General features: G+C 43.8%; 1 long non-coding RNA gene across 1 annotated transcript; it reads right to left on the reverse strand.

The window, feature by feature from the left end:
* Positions 1–8,123: 8,123 nt before the first annotated feature.
* LOC137318136 (uncharacterized) lies at positions 8,124–12,952 on the reverse strand. The gene is made up of 3 exons (XR_010961808.1): positions 12,871–12,952; positions 9,240–9,371; positions 8,124–8,205 (listed from the first exon to the last, which is right to left on the reverse strand). It is a non-coding gene; the product is annotated as an uncharacterized lncRNA (long non-coding RNA).
* Positions 12,953–21,518: the final 8,566 nt, after the last annotated feature.

The following is a 21,518-nucleotide window of genomic DNA, read 5'->3' on the forward strand; positions in this document are numbered from 1 at the left end:
TCTTCACCCCTATACTCTCTGTCCAACATTGACTCCCGGATCGGCAACGCCTTGATTTTAAAAACCACATCCTAGATTTCACATGCCTCCACGGCCTCGCCCCTCCCTATCTCTGGAACCTCCTCCAGCCCTACAACTCTGATTTTAATCGCTCCGCCATTGGCGGCCGTGACTTCAGCTGCCTCGGCCCTAAGTTCTCGAATTCCCTCCCTAAACCTCTCCGCTTCTCTCGCCTGGTCTAAGACGCTCCTTCAAACCTGTCTCCTTGACCGAGCTTTTGTTCATTACTCCTACTATCTCCTTATGTGGCTCGGTGTGAAATTTTGTTTGATAATCGCTCCTGTGAAGCGCCTTGAGACGTTTTACTACGTTGAAGGCGATAAATAAATGCAAGTTGTTGTTGTGGAATTGTCGGCTGTCATAAAATGTATATTCTCCATTTGTTTGTGTGTGTGTGCCGCTGTTTGTACTCACGCACGTACGTCCAATCAAACTATCAGTCAGTGTATTTTCATTTCGCCACTTTGAAAATGGAAAAGCGATTAAGTCTCGGATCAGTAATTGCTCTAAACTATAGTTGAAGTGATTCTCGCATTTTAATTTGTAACCAAATTTTAGCCTTGGTAAAATACAATTACCTGATGTTTCAGTCACGCTGACACGAGTCGAATAAAAACCAGCAACAATTGGCATTTCCACCGCGCTTCAAACATCGAAAAAACATCGTAAGGCGATTCACAGAAACCGAATCAGAGAAAAGCAAGGCACTGAAAAAAGGAGGTAGAAGGAGAGGTGATCAAAGGTTGGTCAAAGAAGTTGGGTTTAGGAGGAGCTTAAAGGAGTAGAGGGAGGTGGAGAGGGATATGGAGAGAATTACAGACCATAGGGACCAGACAGCCGAAGGCACGGACGCCGTAGGTGGGGTGAGAGAGAGAAATGCACAAGGGGCCAGAGTCGGTGGAACAGAGAGACCTTGGAGGTGGGGGTTTGTAGAGCTGAAGGAGGTTATAGAGACAGGAGGAACGAGACCACGAAGAGATTGAAAAATGAGGATGAGAGTTTTAATGTGGAGGTGCTGATCGGTGAGCAGGGTTTGGGATGCACTTCAGTTTCCCGAGGGTGAAAGGAGAAAGGCCGGCACAGAGAGTGTTGAAAAAAATCGAGTGAACATGTGATAAAAGCATGGGTGAGGGTTTCAGCATCAGATGGGCTGAAGCAGAGATGAGGATGGGCGATGTTACGGGAGGTGGAAGTCGAGGCGGTATTTATGATGGAGAGAATATCGGGTCGGAAGCTCAGCTTGGCGTCAAATCGAACGCTGAGGTAGTGAACAGTCTGGTTCAATCTGAGACATTGACTGGGACGAACAGAATGCGTGGCGGGGATCGAAGATCGTGTCTTCTGTTTTCCAATGATTGTTTGGAGAAACGTGGAACTCATCTAAGAATAGATGGAGGACAAGCAGCGTGACAAAGCAGAGGCTGTGGAGGAGTAGAGGGAGGAGGTGGACAAGGAGAACAGAGTGTTGTCAGCGTACATGTGAAAGTCGATCCATTGCCTTCGGATAATGTCTCCAAGGGGCAGTAAGTAAATGGGAAATAGGAGGGGGTGAGGATGGATCCATGGGGGATTCCAGGAGTTACAGTGTGGGAGTTGGATCAGAAATAAATGGGAAATAGGAGGGGGTGAGGATAGATCAATGGACACTCCCAGGGCAGGTTCAGCACGGGGTTGGATGAAGAGTAAAGCTCCCTCTACACTGCCCCATCAAACACTCCCAGTGCAGGTTCAGCACGGCGTGAGATGAAGATTAAGGCTCCCTCTATACTGTCCAATCAAACACCTCCAGGGCAGGTACAGGGTTAGATACAGAGTAAAGCTCCCTCTACACTGTCCCATCAAACACTCCCAGAGCTGGTACATGGTTAGATACAGACTTAAGCTCCCTCTACACTGTCCCATCAAACTCTCCTAGGGCAGCTACAGCACGGGTTTAGACACAGTTTATAGCTCCAACTACAATGTCCCACCAAAGACTCACAGGACAGCTACTGCCCCGAGTTAGATACAGAGTAAAGCTCCCTCTTCACTGTCCCATCAAACACTCCCAGGGCAGGTATAGCACGGAGTTAGATACAGAGTAAAGCTCCCTCTACACCGTGCCATCAAACACTCCCAGGGCAGGTACAGCACGGAGTTACATACAGAGTAAAGCTTCCTCTGCACTGTCCCATCAAACACTTTAAGGGCAGATACAGCACAGGTTGGACACATTTCAGAGATCCCTCTACATTATCCTTACAATGCCTCTCTACTTTATAGCTTCCTATTTAAGTACAGTAAGTTTAAATACAGACTAAAACCAATTATTATTTTGTACATGAATCGCAACATTTGAACAGCAACGCTTAATATAAAAGTCTAATCTCCCTTCACCCATTGGGCACTGAGCGGATCGATACTTCAGCAAAAGCGTTCGCGATGAGTCCCTTTGAAACAGAACACAAAGTTAAATTATTTAGCTATTCATCCGCTACTTGTTGGGAGCCAAGGGCCATTAAGGATATTTTGCTGTTAACCTGAAACTGATGTTTGATAGCGAGCCTTGTATGGAGAGGCCCGGGGCAGATTTTCAGTTATTGCACGTTGGTAGCCTGGGCGCAGAGCAAACAGAGGAAAATCGGGCGATGACGTTGCCCCCACTCAGAATAGAGTCCGCCCCATTTTCCATCCAGCAGGTGATCCAATTCACCCAGAGTTAATAAAATAAAGCCAGCCCGGTTATCGCTCCGCCCACGACATATCATTGCTTGTGAAACAGCATTCATTGCTTCATACGTTCACAGATGATGTCACTTCATAGCAGATACAGCGATGGAGAATAAGGAGTGGACACGGCAGACCTGCTGTCAAGGTGGGGGAAGGAGCAGCTAAAACGTGCAGGCGCCCGGGGGCATTTTCAGAGCAATTCCGTTTTATAGAAGGGTTACTTGTTCCAAGAATGACGAATAGGACACGGTAGCCAAGAAATACCCTGGGCAGTTGGTTGCGCAATCTGGGCGAGAGCTTTGAGCAAGGTATCAGCAGCAGTGGGCGATTAGTAACGAGAAGATTGCACAGACTCTTCCAAAACCGTGAACTGCAATCCTTGAAGAGTGTGTTTTCTCCCAGGTGTCACGGTATGGGGCAAAATGGAACAAATGCAGAAGGTCTTGTAAAAAAGGGGATTAAAGTCAGAACTAACAGAGGGAAGAATAGTATTCATCTCCTGTAAAGTAGGATGTCTAAATTATATCAACACACTGGACGGTAAACGTAGGAAATTTCCTAAACCAGCTTTAATTTTGTGATCTTTGTCTGAATTTCGAAGATGGCAGAACGTTTTTTGGAGTTACCTGACAGATCCGCGGAATGAAGCACTTTTGGTGAAGCAAATCATTTTCATTTTCTGGATTACTATCAGAAACTTACCCAGATAACATGGGAAGGAGCTAAAACTCACATTAGAAAAAAATGTAAAGTGCAGAAACCGAGGGATCTGGAGTAAGAGAGATAGAAAAGAGCATTCATTGCTTCACGTGTTCATAAGCACTTACCGTCATGCGTGTAAAATCGCCAATAATCTGAATATAAGGGATTTAGTAACGACTGTGAACGTGAATGTAATAAATTTTGCAACAATTTTGTTACATTTTGATTCATTCATTAAATATTTAGAACACGAGAATGTCACATTGGTGTTCAACTTTCAAACATTCATGTTTATTCGATATTATAAAATTGTTCCGTGTTAAATTAATTCGACCGTTTCACCTGTACAATTGTAGATATTACTGAGAATTAATTGACATTTTCAGTCAGTTATAATGTGCTCTGCTGCTATTTCTTCCGTTCTTTCTGAACAGTCCATACATGTGACTTACAGTTAATAATCTAACATAGCGATTCGGTATAAGGAACAAAAACTTTGAAATTCAGAGTAAGACGGGTGGGGACGATTATGGATCGAAATGGAGACCTACCCATGAAGTCAGAGAGCATGGCTGAGGTACTAAACGAGTATTCTCCATCTGTGTTTATCAAGGAAGAAGATGCTGCCAACTCACAATAAAAGGCGAGGTTGTTGAGATATTGGGTGGGCTAAAAATTGATAAAGAGCAGGTACTAGAAAGGCTGGCTGTACTTAAAGTAGATAAGTCACCCGGTCCGGATGGGCTACATCCTATGTTGCTGAGAGAAGTAAGGCTGGAAATTGCAGAGGTCCTGGCCATTACCCTCCAATCATCCTTCGATACAGGAAGACTGGAGAATTGCAAATGTTGCTTCCTTGCTCAAAAATGGCTGTAAAGATAAACCCTGCAACCACAGGCCAGTCAGTTTAACCTCAGTGGTGGGGAAACTTTTATAAACCATGCTCTTGGACAAAATTAACAGTAACTTGGACAAGTGGGGATAAATTGAGGAAAGCCAGCACGGATTTGTTAAATGTATATCCTGTTAAACTAACCTGATAGAGATTTTTTGATGAGATAACAGAAAGGGCTGATGAGGGCAATGCGGCTGATGTGGTTTATATGGACTTCCAAAAAGCGTTTGAGAAAGTGCCACCGAACAGGCGCGTCAACAAAGTTGAAGCCCATAGAATAAAAGGGACAGTGGCAGCATGGATATGAAATTGACGATGTGACAGGAAACAAATAGTACTGGTGAACGGTTGTTGTTCGGACTGGATGGAGGTGGACATTGGTGTTCCACAGGGGTCCGTGATGGGACCATTCCTTTTCTTGATATATATCAATGACTTGCACATGTGTTTACGGGGCACAATTTTAAAATTTGCAGATGACTCAAAAATTGGAAGTGCAGGGAATAGTGAGGAGGATAGTGATAGACTTTAAGAGGATATAGAGAGGCTGATGGAATGGGCGGACGCGTGGCAGATTAAATTTAACGCAGAGAATTGCGAAGTGATACATTTTGGCACAAAGGACGAGGAGGGGCAAAATAAACTAATTGTTACAATTCTAAAAGTGGTACAGGAACAGAGACACCTGGGGCTATATGTGCGAAATCTTTGATGGTGGCAGGGCAGGTTGAGAAAGCGGTTTAAAAAACATACGGGATCCTGGGCTTTATAAATACAGGCAAAGAATACAAAAGCAAGGAATCTATATTGAAATTTTATAAAACAATGGTTCAACCACTACTCTCTATTGTGTCCAATTCTGTGCACCACGTTGTAGGAAAGTTATGAAGGCCTTGGAGAGGGTGAAGAAAAGATTTACTGGAATGGTTCCAGGAATGAGAGACTTCAGTTACGTGGATAGACAGGAGAAGCTTGGGTTGTTCTCCTTGGAGCAGAGAAGGTGGAGAGGAGATTTGATAGAGGTATGCAAAATAATGAGGGGTCCAGACAGAGTAGATAGAGAGAAACTGTTCCCATTAGCGGAAGGGTCAAGAACCAGAGGCCAAAGATTTAAGGTGATTGGCAAAAGAACCAAAGACGATATGAGGAAAAACGTTTTTACACAGCGAGTGGTTAGGACCTGGAATTCGTTGCCCGAGGGGGTGGTGGAGGCAGATTCAATCGCGGCCTTCAAAAGGGTACTGGATAAGAACTTGAAAGAAAAATAATTGCAGGGCTACAGGAAAAGGGCGAAGGAATGGGACTCGCTGGATTGCTCTTGCAGAAAGCCGGCACAGAGTGCTGGGCCGAATGGCCAGCTTCTTTGCTGTAACCATTCTACGGTTCATATTTTTGAAATTACTTGCACAATATTTCCAGATAAGTTAATGTACAACAATCACCCACAGAATCCATCAGTGCACAACAACACAAATAATTTACCAATGAACAATTTGAATAATTTAAAAACAATTTTAATAGGATATCAGATCTAGTACATCACAGAGTGGCGAAAATAACATTTTATGTTGTACCGATAAAGGTGAGGAAATATAATTATTGAGCTCATTATGGACAGTATTTAGAATCATGTTCGGAATCACGAACTCCCAGCCCACGAATACCATTGGTTACATGGAGTGCAGCATTCTCTCCACATTCCCCGGACACCGTGTCCCAACTTGTACATTGGATTGGCATCGAGTGCTTTCAGGTCCGGTACAGCACTAGTTAGATACTGCTAGAGCTCCCTCTGCATAATGATTACAGCTTGTCTTCATTTTACTCCCTGAATCAGCATGGGCCGCTCCCAGAACAGAACGACACAGGTTAGATGCAATGCAGAACGACTTGTATATTGCCCCCGACAGTCAACCTGGGAACCACGATTAAAACGCATGTATTGAAATTAGAACGAGTTTCACTGAACTTCACCAAATGCAAATAATTTTTTGAATTTGTCTATCAAAATCATGAACGGTTTTGACAGAGTAAATAAGGAGAAGCTGTTTCCAGTGACAGAAGGGTCGGTAAATAAAGGGCATGGATTTAGGGCGATTGGCAACAGAGCCAGAGGAAGCAAGCGGAAACATAGTTTTATCCAGTGAGTTTTAATGAAGTGGAATGCACTGCCTGAAAGGGCGGTGGAAGCAGATTCAATAGTAACTTTCAAAAGGAATTGGATAAATTCTAGGTAGGAAAAAAATACAGGACTATGGGGAGAGGGCAGGGGAATGGGACTAATTGGATAGCTCTTTCAAAGAGCCAGCACAGGCACGTTGGGGCGAATGGCTTCCTCATGTGCTGTACCTACTGTGATACTATGATCTCACTATCGCGTTTATTGTGAAGTTTGTAGTGTGTTAATCTGCTCGCTCAACGATTCTATCAAGTGAATGGCTGGGCCATTCATTAAAGGGTGGGTCTAGATTGAACCCGTGGTCTGAACTAACTGGTGTGTTCCTAGAGAGATGAGCTTATCAGCAGCAGACTTTAGATAAGCAGTTGGTAAATCGCCCAGCGTTCTCTCTCCATGTGTCTGTCCGGTGACCAGTGCTGAAAGTGCGACATTGTGGAACTCCGTGAGGAGAAGATTCAACCTCAATATAATTGCATAACGCTTTATCCTCATGGGTTATCCGGTCATGAAGGTTTTATTCAGATTCAGATTGGGGCTACGGACCATCAAGGTTGGATTGCGGTGGGAAGTGAGAGACGGATCGGTTTTACCTGCAGTTTCAGAAATTCCCATTAAATATCTGAATCGTGGACTGAGTCTTCAATGAGGGTGGAGGGAACCGAACAAGCGTTGATTCCGAGCTATAGATCCAGTGTGATTGGTTGCGATCGATTCGATTTGCGCCTGAGGCGACTGTAATTCATCAGCAAACCATATTACCCTTTGTTATGGAAGATTAGGGCAAGTTACAGCGAGCTGCAGGAATTTACTAACATTTTACACCGAGATGGAAACCAGAGCTGCCAGAATCCAGAAACCGCCGAATGCTGAAATTATAGCCCCCGCACTCCGCACCACCACGAGCTTCCCACCTTCGCCCTTTTCCACCTTTACATTGGTTCCCTGCAACCCGTCCCCCGTGAGTTCAATCTTAGTGCCATGTTCCATTGGAGATATCATTCCGACTCGAAACATCTCGTAAGGTAGAATCAGAATCTCCGTTTCACCAGGAACACTCGAGCATTCTTGGATTGGGGTACCGTAACCTGTAGATATTTCGAACATCGTGTTCGTGTTTATGTTCTTGTCAAAGAAGCTAAGAGCAACCTGTTTTCAAGAGAGGAAGAAGCAAAGTATCCAAATCGGACCGTTGCTCCTTCCTCAGCTTCAGCCTGCTTCTTAATCCCTCTGAAAGTGTGATGTGATTTATTGCCGGAATCGACTCTTAGTTTTTGGAGGGCAGTGGATAGAAGATAATGGAAACTTTTAAAGTTGAAATTCTTCGCGTAGATTGAGTCGGTAGCTCCGTACCGCCTAACGGCTTCATTGAACATTTTGTAGAACACGTTTCCCTTCGGTTTTTCTAGAGTATAGGCATAAACCGCTAACATGTGCTCTCTTTTCAGTCCACTCGGTACCTTGCATTTCATGTTACTCTCTGCAATCTTCCAAACTTCATCAAACGTTCCATTCTCCATCTCTTTTTGGATGTAGTTTATTGCGATTTCATCTGATTCCGGACTTTGGGTGAATATATAAGCTGCAGAGTTTGGCGCCATGTCCAGATCGATGACATTTTTCTCGTTCTTTTCGCTGACGCTGACAGCAAGAATGTCCTGGTCTGTAAAACAAAGCAGGAATCTGACCAATCTACATCAACACTTTATAGACACATTTAGAATATGACCCAAACTGCGGGACACCGTCCAAGTTACAAAGAGGAAGGAAGAACGTGAGATAAATGGGATGGAAACGCGAAGCTTTGATCGTATAAACCTTGAGATATTTGGGAGAAGGAAAGATGATGGTGGTCATTGGGGAAATTTCCGGATTTTCTGCATGGGCGAGAGCAGACAGCGAATTTTGGCAGTGAGAATAAGGCGCTGGTTATCGAACCTTCCCGATTTTCCTTCCATTAACATAAAGGGAAGCTCAATCAGCTGGGCTCTGTTCCCTGCCTCGATTCGCCCGCCAGATTCTCGGTCCGTTTTCCGTTCACGAGGAGCTGAGAAGAATAAGAGGTGATCTTATTGAAACATATAAGATACTGAGGGAACTCGGCGGGGGGGGGGGGGGGGGGGCGGGTAGATGCTGAGAGGATGTTTCCCCTTGTGGGCGAGACTAGAACTCGGGGTCTCCCATTTAAGCTGGAGATGAGGAGAAACCTTTTCTCTCAGAGGGTCGTGAGTCTGTAGAACTCCCTTCCCCAGAGAGCGGTGAAAGCGGAGTCATTGAATATTTTTAAGGCTGAGTTGGATAGATTCCTGATTTACAAGGGAGTCAAAGGTTACAGTCGGTAGACGGGAAAGTAGGGTTGAGGTGACAATCAGTTCATCCAAGATCTTATCAAATGGCAGAGCAGGCTCGAGGGGCCGAATAGCCTGCTCTTAATTGGTATGTTTGTTTGTTAAAGCCCTGGCGGTGAAGACGGAAATCTGTTCCCAGGTGTTCCACAGATGTGCGGTCCACGAAAAGGTTGTCCAGTTACATCAGTGCGGCGAGTTTTCCTTCCAATACAATGAGGATTGTTGGTTTCAATACCTCACCGTTTGAAAAACAAGGACATTTGATACGAAGAAAATCAACAGAATCAAGAGCATTAGATACAAACATCGAGATTTTTAATCGGCTTGAATGAAGAATGCAGATACTTACAATTAGAACACAGGGCAATAAGCAGAGTAAGAACCAAAGAGCGCATTGTTTCTGCCTTCTGTTCCCCGTCCGTCCAAGTGAACTCACTCCTGTCCCTCTGATCAGTTTCTCTTCAGGATCTGGACTTTTATTCTGAAGAAGTGCAGCAGAATTTGTACAGTTAACATTCGGCCCAGTAACACTGAAACTGAAACGAGTAGTCCTTGGTTCGATATGAGTGTGATCTAATTTACTTATTAATGGCCCTAGAACCTGGTAAATAATTAGCTGAATACTGCGTCCGGCCTCCAGATTGCTAGATTTATAGCTGATGTTTTAAGGTCCGTCTGCAAACTGTGAATTCTATATATAATATCACAATATAATGAACTTAGAATTGGACTTGTGCACAACTTAGGTCGTTTAATCCGAGATCCCACGCCGCCAGCCGGGTATCGCAGGAACCGATTGCTTTCTTGGAAAATCACGAACGAACATTCGAACATTTTCGGGGTGTTCAAATCATTGGGCAGAAAACAGGAACATCTCCCCCCGAGTTTCTGACAAGCCGCCAAATGGGCGAGAAGCACCCTTGGTGACGCGATTGGTGAAGAGATATTAAGATAGGGTGGGGGCAAGGCCATGTCGGATTTGAAAAGGGGCGTGAGGATTGTAAGTCCAACGCATGTTGGACTTATATTAGAACAGGAAGTGATAGCTACCTGAAAATGTAAATTTATCATCATTAATAACCACAAGTGTACAGGTGAAACAATGGAATAAAATTAACACGGAACAAATTCATAATATCATCTCGTGCACATAGCCGACTCTCCCATTTCATTATCCATGGCAGCAATTTAAAACTTCGACTCATGGAATCATAGAAAGGTTTCAGCACGGAAGGAGGCCATTTGGCCAATCGAGTCCACGCTGGCTCAATGAAAGAGCAATCCAGCAGATCCTACTCCCTCATTTTTTTTTCTTTCAAGTATTTATGCAGTTCCCTTTTGAAGGCCACGATTGAATCTGCCTCCACCACCTCCTCGAGCAGAGCCTTCCGGATCCCAACCAGTTGCTGTCTGAAAAAGTTTTTCCTCATGTCATCTTTGGTTCTTTTGCCAATCACCTTAAATCAATGACCTCTGGTTCTTGACTCTTCCGCCAATGGGAACAGTTTCTCTCTGTCTACTCTGTCTGGACCCTTCATTATTTTGAATACCTGTATCAATTCTCCTCGCAACCGTATCTGTTCCAAGGAGAACAACCCCAGCTTCTCCAGTCTATCCCTGTAACTAAAGTCCCTCATCTCTAGAATCATTCCAGTAAATCTGTTCTGCACCCTTTCTAAGGCCTTCACATCTTCCCTAAAGTGAGACAATACTCCAGTTGTGGCCAAGCCAATGTTTTATCAAGGTTCATCATGGCTTCCATACTTTTGTATTCTCTGCCTCTATTTATAAAGCCCAGGATCCCCAATGCTTTTTTAACTGCGTTCTCAACCTGCCCTGCCAACTTCATTGATTTGTGAACATATGCCCCCAGATCTCTCTGTTCCTTTACCCATTTATAATTGTGCACTCTCGTTTATATTGCCTCTCCTCCTTCATCCTGCCTAAATTTATCAATTCGCATTATTCTGCGCGAAATTTCATCTGCCACGTGTCCACCCATGCCACCAGCCTGTCTATATCCTCTTGAAGTCTATCACTATCCTCCTCACTGTTCACTGCCCTTTCAAGTTTTATGTCATCTGCAAATTTTGAATTTCAAGTCATTAATATATATCATGAAAAACAGTGGACCTCGGAACGATCCCTGGGAGACACCACTCTATATCTCCCTCCAGTCCGAAAATCTACCGTTTACCTCTACTCACTGTTTCCTGTCCCTTTTATTCCATGGGCCGCAATCTTGATGATAAGCCTGCCGTGTGGCACTTTATCAAACGCCTTTTGAAAGTCCATATACACCACATCAACTGCATTGCCCTCATCGACCCTCTCGTTACCTCATCAATAAACTCTATCAGGTTGTGGAGGTTTTCCAGGCGCTGGCCCATAGCACATGTCGCGAAATTGCGCTCTCTGGGCCCGAGATTTGCCACTCACAAATTTCAAGAAGAAAATCGCAGGCGGCCAGTGGACAATAGCGCCCCTGCCGGTGCCGACCTGTTGCTGAAGCGCCCATGATGTAAATTCATCCTTTGCTTCCATGGATGTGCATAGCACAGAAGGAAACCATCGTGCCACCGTGTTTGTACCGGCTGTTTGCGAGGAAAATCTAAACAAATCCCATTCCCCCGCGCTCTCCCATTGCCCTGCATTAGACAGAAACAATTTCATGCATCGGCTTTTCACCTGACGCATTGCTATTTGAATGTTCCGTCCCCTTGTTCTGTTTTGCTCGAATGGAGTGAAGATTCGTTCCTTGCCCGCGTTGAACACAAAGAAAGGAATTGATAGGGTATAACAGAGAAAGAATGTTCGCCCTGGGCAAATCAGTACAAGCAGGCAGAATATTAAATGAGCCAACAATTTAACCCAAGAATTAAAACTAAAGTTAATTCTGTAGTTCATTGCAGCTCAGTCCCTTCATCTCACGTCTCACATGTCTCAATTAACACTGGAATCCTTCCTGAGCCTTTTTTTTCTTCCTGGGGCAGGAATCCAAAGCTGAACACACTGAGTTCTAACTGGGAAACTTAAACATTGGAGCGGTATTTCATTCTACTGTATTCTGCAACTCCCAATATCTCATCCGGGCTTTGAGTATTTTATTCAGAATTGAGAATCGTGGAACCTTACAACGCAGAAGGAGGCCATTCGGTCCATCGTGCCTGTGCTGGCTCTTTGTAAGGACTATCGAATAAGTCCCACTTCCGTCGTCTCTCCCCACAAATATGCAATTTCTTCCTTTTCATGTTTATATCCAATTCCACTTTTAATTGTAATATTAAATCTGCTTCCAGCACCGTTTCAAGTCGTGCATTCCAGATCATAACAAGTCGATGCGTAAAAAAACACCTCAAACCGCCACTGGATATTTTGCCAATTATGTTAAATCTGTGTCCTCTGGTGAACGACCCTCCTGCCAACGAAAACAGTTTCTCCTTATTTACTCTCTCGAAACACTTCATTGTTTTGACATCCTCTATTAAATCTCCTCTTGACCTTCTCTGCTCTAAAGATGGAAAGACCTGCATCTACAACTTGAATCTAACTTTTAATCATTTCTGTTGTGACCATCTCGCATAATTCCCTATTCACTCTGTACTCCCATCTGTAACTCTTAAATCCAAAGTGTACTCTCTCACATTGTGCAAAACTACTTCTCAAATCCCGCTGCGGTCTGCTTGAGCTGCAGAGGTTGGATGAACACTCTGGAGTGCGTGTTCCCGGTTCCTCTCCCTGGACCCCTCTTAAAATGAGTACGATGGTGTGGAACAGGAGCGGGCTGAGCTGGGAGTCCCCGGTGTTAAATAGACCGCCCCCCGTCACTGTCCGAGCGCACAGTTAGAAAATAGTTATTGCAGCGAGGAACATGATGCTCACAGTGGCCCGTGGAACATAATCTCACCGGGAGAAGTCGGCTTTAAACAGCAAGAGTAAGGAGACACAGGACACAGGATTAGAAGGTACATTGACCTTACCTTGATCCCGCCGGATATTCCGTCTCAGCTTCCGTGTAGAGTCGGCACTTTCTGCCTTTGGAAGTTCAATGCAGCCAATTCCTGTTTTTTTTCAGAAGAAATCAATGTTTGATCATTTGATCTGATCCTTGTTGTATGTGATTTATACCCGAGTGTCACCCTCTGGGGAAAGAGGCTTTCTGCTCTGAGGTTGTTTTTCCGTCTGATCCTTGTTATCTGAGATTTATACCCGAGTTTCACCCTCTGGGGAAAGAGGCTTTCTGCTCTGAGGTTGTTTTTCCATCTGATCCTTGTTATCTGAGATTTATACCCGAGTTTCACCCTCTGGGGAAAGAGGCTTTCTACTCTGAGATTGTGTTTTTCATCTAAAGATCTTTTATTTTTAGATAAAGGAGATGCGTTTTCTGGTAAAAAAAAACGAGCCTAAACGGTGCGACAAATCCTCAACGCGTTCAACAGGGAACAATGTTAGTTGGAACCTTTTCTTTACCACTTCCTGGTCAGTAAGTTCAGTAAAATAGACACATCATTAGTCGCAACATTTCAACCTTAAAATTTCATTTCTTAAAATCCCCACCTGATGTTTGGACATTCAGCAAAACACCTGAGAGCGCTTTCGTTACCTGAGGTGCTGAGTATCGATGGGGAGGATAGACGGGGTAAACTCGGCGGGTCAGCATCGCCAGAGGTCACGATCATGGTCCCCCGGGCCTTCAAAAATTAAAGTGTCCCATATAGAGGAAGTGAGTGAACACACTGCGTATTATGGTGAATATCCATAGAGAGGAAGAAGGGTCGAGGGTCTCACCGCTGTCTGAGCTGCCTAGGATGGGGTAACACTCTGATTCATCTCCCTCCATCCCTGGCCTGTTTGAATAACAACGACACCTTTTGATTGGTGTGATGCTGTCCCAACATAGTATAAGATATGCGATTTGAGAACCTTTTCATCCATTCATCTGACGAAGGAGATAATCTCCGAAAGCTTGTGATTTTAAAATAAATTTGTTGGACTATAACCTGGTGTTGTAAGATTCCTTACATTTGTCCACCCCAGTCCATCACCGGCATCTCCACATATATGTCAAACCATCAAGTCCCGGTAGCATCCTAGTATATCTTTTTTGCACTCTTTGTGGTTTAAAAATATTATTTCTATAATAGGGTGACCAGAACTGTACACAGTATTCCAAGTATGGCCTCACTAATGTCTTGTAAAACTTCAACATGAAATCCCAACTCCTTTATTCAATGTTCTGACCAATGAAACCAAGCATGCTGAATGCCTTCTTCACCACACTATCCACCTGTGACTCCACTTGCAAGGAGCTATGAACCTGTACTACTAGATCTCATTGTTCAATAACTCTCCCCAACGCCCTACCATTAACGGAGTAGGTCCTGGCCCGATTCGATCTACCAAAATGCATCACCTCACATTTATCTAAATTAAACTCCATCTGCCATTCATCGGCCCACTGGCCCAATTTATCAAGATCCCGTTGCAATCCTAGATAACCTTCTTAACTGTCCACAATGCCACCAATCTTGGTGTCATCTGCAAACTTACTAACCATGCCTACTAAATTCTCATCCAAATCATTAATATAAATAACAAATAACAGCGGACCCAGCACCGATCCCTGAGGCACACCGCTGGTCACAGGCCTCCAGTTTGAAAAACAACCCTCTACAACCACCCTGTGTCTTCTGTCGTCAATCCAATTTTGTATCCAATTTTCTACCTCACCTTGGATCCCGTGAGATTTAACCTTATGTAAAACCTACCATGCGGTACCTTGTCAAAGGCTTTGCTAAAGTCCAAGTAGACCACGTCTACTGCACAGCCCTCATCTATCTTCCTGGTTAACCCTTCAAAAAACTCAATCAAATTCGTGAGACATGACCTTCCACTCACTGTTCCGAATCAGTCCCTGCCTCTCCAAATGCCTGTAGATCCTGTTTCTCAGAATACCCTCTAACAACTTACCCACTCCAGATGTCAGGCTCACCGGTCTGTCGTTCCCATGCTTTTCCCTGCCGCCCTTCTTAAACAAAGGCACAACATTTGCTACCCTCCATTCCTCAGGCACCTCCCCTGTAGCTGTCGATGAGGAAGACTGAAGAAAGACACCGTACACAGGTTCGGAAACGACACTAACCTTCCCTTGATCCTGCAGATTCTCCGTTTACTCGTGGAGGCTGCAAGTTTCGCCTTTATGAACTCATTGTCACCAATCAAGCGATTGTTCCTTTTTTTCCAGCAAATCACAGTTTGGTAATTGGAGCTGATTCTTGTGATGTAAGAATTGTTACATATCACCGCCCTCTGACTGAAAGTTGGTATTTAAGGGATAATTTTAAAATGGAGGTTTAAAAGTGAGCTAAAATGGCCTGAAACTGGTTTCAAATGTGTTTAAAAAGGGGTCTTTAAGGGTTTTCAAAGGGAGATAAAATGGGTGTAAAAGGTGTTTAGAAAGGGGATTGAAACAGGCGAGTTAAATGGGTATAAAAGGGTGGTTTACTTAGAGGCTTAAAAGTGAGGTTATAAAAGATATAAAGAGGGATTTTATATAAGGATTCAAAAAAGGTATTTAAAATATCTATAAAAGGGGACTTGAAGGGGTTAACTGCAGTTACAATGGATTTAAATGAGAGTTTTAAAAGGGGTTAAAACGGGTCGAAAAAGAGGGGTGAAAAGGGGCTTGAAGGAGATTTGCAATAATGAAAACGGAGGTTAAAAGGAGTGTAAACGGAGTTGAAAATGAGCGTTAAAAGGTTTAAAATTGGACTTAATGAGTTCAAATAGGTATAAAAAGACGTTAAAAAAGTTGAAAAAGATTTGTAAAAGAAGTTTTAAAAGAGTTTCGTAAAATTGAGGTTTAAAATGAGGGGAGGGAGAAAGGATGTGGGAGGGCCGATGGGCTCAATGCGTCCCACCGGAAGTGACATCAATGCGCATAGATGGCCACCAACGTCGCCACCGCCGGCCCACCTGGCCCTCCCTCTCCGCTGCCTGCCCAGGGTGACGCACCCTCCCAGATCGATTGGCCATTTTGCCCGCCGCGTTGTATTTTGGTCTGACGGCTCTGGCATTGTTGGATCGGAATTTATTGTCATTCCCGTTACAGATCAACAAAATTTCCCTGAATAATTTGGGAAAGGTGGATCACCTTCCATTGGGATTAGGAATAAAGTGAAGTAAAATGTCCCTGAATAACAGAGAGACCTGGCGGTTTTGGTGCACAAATTTTTACAGGTGGCAGGACAGATTGATCGGGCTCAGAAAAAGCAGACGGGATCATGGGCCTAGGATGAACGAGGTGAGTTAATATAAACATCATATAAATGGTACAATTTTATGATGGGGTGCAGGAATAGAGAGACCTGGAGTTTCACAGACACACATTTTGAAGGTGGCAGGGAAGGTTGAGAAAGCGGTGAAACAAGCAAACCCGATCCTGGGCTTTTTCAATAGAGACATAGAGAATAAAAGCAAAGAATTTAAGCTGAACCTTCATACATCACTGGTTATGCCTCAGCTGGAGCATTGTGTCCAATTCTGGGCACCGAACTTCAGGAAGGACATCAAAGACTTGGAGAGGGGGTGCAGGATATTTGCTATACTGGTACCGGTAAGGAGGGATTTCCTTTATGTGGAGACACGAGAAAAGCTGGGATTGTTCTCCGGAGAGCAGAGAATGCAAAAGGAGAGATTTAATCGAGCTGTTCAAAATTATGAATCATAGAACCATAGAGTCATACAATCATACAGCATGAATGAGGCCAGTCAGCCCATCGCGCCTGTTCCGGATTTTTGAAAGAGCTTTCCAATTAGTCCCACTCACCCTCTTGATTGGCACCCTATCTACCACCCTAAACATTCACTCCCGCCACCACCGGCGGACCTGTGGGAGAACCTTCACCACAGGGACTGCAGGGGTGCAAGAAGGCGGCTCACCACCACCTTCTCAAGGGCAATTAGAGATGGGCCATAAATGCTGGCCTTGCCAGCAATGGCCATATCCCACGAACGAATAAAAAAAACCCCAGCCCTTTCCCCATTGTCCTACAAATCCTTCCTTTTCAAGAAAAGATCACAATCCCTTCTGAAAGTTATTATTGAGTCTGCTCCCACCACCCTTTTCAGGCAGTGAATTCCAGATCATAACAATTAAATGGTTCTATTTTAATCGGGGTGCAGAAACAGAGAGACCTGGGGATTCACGTTCACAAATATTAGAAGGTGATATGAGACGTTAATAAGGCTGTTAAAGAAAAGTATTAAAGTATCCTTAGCTTTATATATAGAGGCATAGATCACAAGAGGGCGGAATTTATGCTAAACCCTTCTAAAACACTGGTAAGGCCTCAGCTAGAGTATTGTATCCAATTCTGGACACTACATGTTCGGGAGGTCTTGGAGAGAGTGCAGTGGAGATTGACCAGACTCGTACCAGGGAGGGAGGATTTCAGTTATTTGGACTGAATATAGAAGTTGGTATTGATCTCCTTCGAGCAGGGAAGGTTTAGGGGAGTTTTAATAAAGGTGTACAAAATGATGAGGGATTTTAAAGAGTAGATAAGGAGAAAATGTATCAACGGACAGGAGAGTCGGCAACGAGCCGACACACATTGAAGATAATTGATTTTTAAAAAGCCAGGGGGAGTTGAGGAGATTTTTAAACGCAGCGAGTTGTTATGATCTGGAACACACCGCCTGAAAGGGTGGAGGAAGCAGATTCCATAATAATTTTCAAAACTCAGTTGGAAAAATACTTGAAAAGGAGAAATGTTGTCGGGCTATGGGGGAAAGGGCAGGTGAGTGTGACTAATTGGCTGGCACTTTCAAAGAGCAGGATGGGCCGATTGGACTCCCTTTGTGCTGTATGTTATGATTTAAATCAATGGTGTGTGACGGGGGGGGGGGGGATGTGGATTGTAAATCGAAGCATTTACATCGTTTGAACTTTTAATCGAAAACTTAACTCATCAAAATCACGTGAATCAGTTACTGGTAAGCGTAAAATAAACCCGAGGTCGAGTGTCCTTGGAAAACCAAATATAAGTGAAGTGAAGCATATTTCCAAACACTTTTTTTTTCCATTTGGCGGCTGTACGTTGTCAGCAAACTCTCGGAGCGGAAACGAGAACAGCTGCATCGCGACCCTCTGCTGACTGCAGTTTACAACCTGGAGACTGTCAAGTATCGGAGATCTGTTCCCTTTCTCTCGTCACAGACACGGTTCTGGGTGGAAACCAGAAGGTGAGCAAAATTGAAGATGAAACTTAACGCGGGCAATCAAACCCAGTGTCATTTGAATCAAAATATTGTGAGTTTGAATGAACGTACTTGTAAAAAAACAACAAAAGAAGGAACTGAGTGCTTCTCAATGTTAATGCGCCGCAGCTGCACAAAGTCAAACCAAAATGCTCAAACTTGCAGAGACAGAAGAAAACGGTTTCCGCATGTGGGCAGCTCACTTCCTCCAACATTGGATCGATATCAGTAAGATCTTTTTGCACTTCGCACGTCCGCAGCACTTTCTGTGTTTTATTCAAAGTCTGTTGTGGACAAGCGTCTTCTGGCAATTTAACTTGTTAAATGCCAGTCTGAATAGGATTTTGGAAGTTGTCGATGGTTAATGATTAGATTTCACCATCTTTCCTCTCCTGCACCACACAAAAAACACAAACATACACTCACAGACATATAGACGGTTCACCTCTCTCTCTGTCTCTCTCTCACATACACACACACTCTCAGAGTCACTCTGATATACAGAGGTATTCTCTCTCTCTCTCGCACACATATATACACACATTCAGATTCACTCACTGATAAACACACACATTCACCTTTTATCTCTCTAACATGGAGGAAGCAGATCCCTAGTCATTATCAAAAGGCAATTCGATATATACTTGAAATGGAGAAAGGGGGAAAGGGCAGGTAAGTGCGACCAATTTGACAGCTCTTTCATAGAGCAGGGTAAAGGCACGATGGGCCGAATGGCCTCCTTCTGTGCTGTATGTTGTTATGATTCAAGTCAGTGGGAGGCCGGGGGGGGGGAGTATTGTAAATCGAAGCATTTACATCATTTGAGCTCTTAATAGAAAATTTAACTTGCAGCAAAACCACTCCATTCTAACTGAGAGTCACTGACTGATCGACAAACGCGTTCTGTCCCTGTGTCTCTGTCTCCCTCTCAAACACACTCAGAGTCATTCACTGCTACGTACACGCATCTTCAATCTTCCGCACTCTCACAAACAAACAATCAGTCACTCATTGATACATGGAATAGAATCATAGCAGTTTACAACATGGAAACAGGCCTTTCGGCCCAACATGTCCATGTCGCCCAGTTTATGCCACTAAGCTGGTCTCAATTGCCTGCACTTGGCCCATATCCCTCCAAACCCATCTTACCCATGTAACTGTCCAAATGCTTTTTAAAATACAAAATTGTACCCGCCTCTACTACTGCCTCTGGCAGCTCGTTCCAGACACTCACCACCCTTTGAGTGAAAAAATTGCCCCTCTGGACCCTTTAGCATCTCTCCCCTCTCACCTTAAATCTATGCACCCTAGTTATAGACTCCCCTACAATTGGGAAATTTTTTTGACTATCGACCTTATCTGTGCCCTTCATTATTTTATAGACTTCTATAAGATCACCCCTAAACTTCCTACTCTCGAGGGAAAAAAGTCTCAGTCTATCCAACCTCTCCCTGTAAGTCAAACCATCAAGTCCCGGTAGCATCCTAGTAAATCTTTTCTGCACTCTTTCTAGTTTAATAATATCCTTTCTATAATAGGGTGAACAGAATTGTACACAGTATTCCAAGTGTGGCCTTATTAATGTCTTGTACAACTTCAACAAGACATCCCAACTCCTGTATTCACTGTTCTGACCAATGGAACCAAGCATGCTGAATGCCTTCTTCACCACCCTATCCACCTGTGACTCCACTTTCAAGGAGCTATGAATCTGTACTCCTGGATGTCTTTGTGCACGAAACACAGAAAGTTAGCATGCAGCTGCAGCAAGCAATTAGGAAGTCAAATGGCATGTTTGCCTTTATTGCAAGCACATTGGAGTACAAGAGTAAATAACTCTTCCGACATTCGTACAGGGTTTTGGTGAGACCTCACCTGGAGTAAGTTGTACTGTTTTGGTCTGCTTATCTAAGGAAGGATATACTTGCCTTCGAGGTGGTGCAATGTAGGTTCACTGGATTGATTGCTGGGATGAGAGGCTTGTCTTATGAGGACAGATTAAGTAGAATGGGCCAATACTATTTGGAGTTTAGAAGAATTAGAGGTGAACTCATTGAAACATACGAGATTCTGAGGAGGTTTGACACGGTAGATGGTGAGAGGTTGTTTCCTTTGTTTGGACAGTCGAAAACTAGTGGTCATAGTCTCAGGATAAGAGATCGGCCATTTATGACTGAGATGAGGGAATTTTTCCACTCAGAGGGTTGTGAATATTTGGAATTCTCTACCCCAGGGGAATGTGGATGCTGATTCGTTGAATATGTCCAAAGCTGAAATAGATAGATTTTTGGACTCTAAGGGAATCAAGGGTCGAAGTTGAGGTCGAAGATCAGCCATGATCTTATTGAATGGTGGAGCAGGCTCGAGGGCCCGTATGGCCCACTCCTGCCCCTATTTCTGATGTACTTCTGTTTTTCTGACTCGACAGGTCCACCAGGGGTCAGAATTAGGACCATTGATTTTCTTGTTATATGCAAATGAGCAGGATTTTGGTATAGGGAGTACAATTTTGAAGTTTGTGGATGATACAAAACTTGGCAACGTCGTAAATAATGAACAGGATAATAGCAGAATTCATGAGGATGGAGACAGACTGGTGATATGGGCAGACACATAGCAGGTGCAATTTAACGCGCATAATTGTGAAGTGATGTGCTTTGGGAGGAACAATATGGAGAGGCAGTATAATCTCAGAGGTACTATTTTGAGAGGGTGCAAGAGCAGAGGGATCGGTGGGTGCATATTCACCAATCTTTAAATTTGGCAGATCAAGTTGATAATGCGGTTAAGAAAGGCCTATTGTATTCTTGGCTTTCTAAATAACGGCATTGAATACAATGACATGGAAGTCATGGTAAACCTTTACAAATCACTGGTTAGTCCTCAGCTGGAGTAATTTGTACAATTCAGGGCACCTCACATTGGGAATGATGTCAAGGTTTTGGAGAGGGTACAAAGGAAGTTTGCCAGGATGATACCAGGGATGAAGGAGTTCAGTTGTGTGGATAAACTGGAGAAGCTGGGGTTATTCTCCTCAGAGCAGAGACTGTTAAGGGGAGACCTAATAGAAGTATTGAAAATTATATGGGCCTTTGAGCACGGATGGAGAAATTGTTTCCTGAGGCAAGTGGGTGTGTAATGAATGGTCAGAGAAATAAATTAATTTGTAAAATAACTAGAGGGGAAATTAATATATTTTTTTTCACACAGAGCGTGGTTAAGATCTGGAAATTACCTAAAATGTTGGTGGAATCAAATTCCCTAAGAACTTTCAAAAGTCAATTGGACATGTACTTGCGTGGACTAATTTGCAGAATTATGGGGAAGAAGCTGGGGTGTGGGACTAAATTGGACAGATTTTTCA

This window comes from Heptranchias perlo, unplaced genomic scaffold (assembly GCF_035084215.1).
Source record: "Heptranchias perlo isolate sHepPer1 unplaced genomic scaffold, sHepPer1.hap1 HAP1_SCAFFOLD_65, whole genome shotgun sequence".
NCBI classification, from domain to species: domain Eukaryota; kingdom Metazoa; phylum Chordata; class Chondrichthyes; order Hexanchiformes; family Hexanchidae; genus Heptranchias; species Heptranchias perlo.